We start from the raw sequence: 2446 nt of genomic DNA, 5'->3' as shown, positions 1-2446 counted from the left end.
CTGGGATCTAGAAGCAAAGAAGATCATACGCAGCCATGATGTAGTCTTCAATGAGAAGAAGATGCATAAGGCACCCATGAGGGATGTGGAAATCAGGAGAATCACTTTCTAGGATGTGAATCCACCTGCATATGTTGATAGACAGCAAGCTGTCCATGCACCAAATGTGCAAGAAATGGTACCACCAAGTACTCCCACAGGTATACAATCAAGGGTAGATGATGGATCATTTATTGGTGGAAATGATGAGCCAAATATGGCTGATATACAGCTGGGACAGCAAGCTAAAATACCCTTGAGAAGATCATCTAAAGTGTCTAGACCACCTGATAGGTTTGTTCCAGGGGTAGACTATGTGATGCTTACTGATTGCGGGGAGCCTTCTTGCTACAGAGAGGCTCTGATGCGCGAGGATCAACGCAAGTGGGAGTATGCTATGCAATCAGAGATGCGTTCACTTATGAAGAATAAGACTTGGGACTTGGTTTCTTTGCCACGTGGAAAGAAAGCATTGCCATGTAAATGGGTCTACAAAATGAAGGTCACAGGTAATGATGTGCCTAGGTACAAGGCCTGTTTGGTTGCTAAAGGGTTCAAGCAAGAGAAGGGTGTGGACTTTGATGAGATATTCTCTCCGGTTGTGAAGATGAACACACTTAGATGCATGCTTGGACTAGTGGCATCAGAGGATATGGAGCTTATGTAGATGGATGTCAAGATAGCTTTCTTGCATGGGGATTTGCATGAGGAAATTTACATGGTACAGCCAGAAGGCTTTGAAGAAAAGGGCAAAGAGCATTTAGTTTGCAAGCTGAAGAAGAGTCTCTATGGTCTTAAGCAAGCGCCTAGAGAATGGTATCAGAAGTTTGATGCTTTCATTCGGTCCCAGGGTTTTAGAAGGAGTGAAATTGATCACTGCCTCTACACTAAAAGGGCTAAGGATAATAGCCTGATAATCTTGGCACTATATGTGGATGATATGCTATTGGCTAGCAAGAATACTTATGAGCTAGATGCATTAAAGGCCAAGTTGCATGAGGCCTTTGATATGAAGGATTTGGGACTTGCAGGTCATATTCTTGGTATGCGCATCACGTGTGATCAGAGTAGGAATCTCCTTTGGCTTTCACAAAAAGAGTATGTTACAAAAGTATTATAGCGTTTCAATATGGAGGGGGGGAAGGCAGTGAGTACTCCATTGCCTCCATATGTGAAACTGAGTCATACAGATAGTCCCAAATCAGATGAGGAAAGGGCCATGATGGCCAAGGTTCCTTATGCATTAGTAGTTGGGAGTCTTATGTATGCTATGATAGCTACTAGACCAGACATTGCATTTGCAGTGGGAGTTGTTAGCCGGTATATGGCTAATCCAGGAAAGAGGCATTAGGAGGTAGTTAAGTGCATCATGAGGTACATGAAGGGTACCAAGGAGATGTGCATCTGCTTTGGTAAAGGAGACATGCATGTACTTGGGTACACATATTCAAACTATGCAGGGCATGTGGATAGTAGGAGATCCCCACTTCTGGTTATGTGTTCACCTTTGCAGGTGGTGCAGTGTCGTGGATGTCTCGCGCACAGAAGTGCGCTGCTTTGTCTACCACAGAGGCTGAGTATGTTGCAGCCACAGAGGGTTGCAAGGAGGCTATATGGCTTGATCGGCTAGTGGGAGATTTGGGGATTCATACAGGTGTACTGACATTGCATAGTGATTCCATGAGTGCTATTCAGCTAGCACGGAATCCGGTCTTTCATGCAAAGACCAAACACATTGAGGTCAGGTACCATTTCATCAGGGAGGTACTTGAGGACAAGCACATAGAGCTTGTCAAGGTTCATACAGATGATAACCCTGCAGATATGCTGATGAAGAGTCTACCTAGTCAGCGGTTTGAGTATTGTCGAGTATTGATGGGCATTGGATAGTATGCTCACTGGTTGTTCTCCCTTAAAGGCACATTGTCCTTTAAGTGGGAGGTTGTGGGGGTTAAAGGTCACTGTGCCTTTACCCCGATTATGTACAATACTCAAACACATATATAATTGAATGAAAAAGAAGGTTAGGATGGTTCTGCACCCACCAAAACTTGTGTGGCTCTCTGTTTCTCTCTCTCCCTCTTCTGTTCTTGCTTCCGTTGAGAGCACTCTCAGGGGTGGTGGGGGCGGAAATGGAGGGAGGGAGGGGGTTGGGGGGGGGAAGAAAGGGTGGTGTTGGAGGGAGAAGGGGGGGGAAGCGGGTGGTGGTGCGTGCTACTCCTTCAAGCCTACATCTCCACACCTTCTCCTTCTCTACACTCCTTTAGTCATGGCACCATTCGAGGATGTCTCCAACAAGTACTAGGTTCACTTAGAGTTGGAGGCTGAATATGCAAGCACACGTAGTCTAGGATTGAGCGGAGCTTCCAAAATCCATAGTCTTCATTCACAAGGAAAGAAGCATCTC

The sequence above is a fragment of the Dipteris shenzhenensis genome, chromosome 31 (genome assembly GCF_047967505.1).
Source record: "Dipteris shenzhenensis isolate YYH24624 ecotype China chromosome 31, Dip_SZ_1.0, whole genome shotgun sequence".
NCBI lineage: Eukaryota > Viridiplantae > Streptophyta > Polypodiopsida > Gleicheniales > Dipteridaceae > Dipteris > Dipteris shenzhenensis.
The sequence above is the reverse complement of the archived record's forward strand: the minus strand, read 5'-3'. Positions refer to the sequence as shown.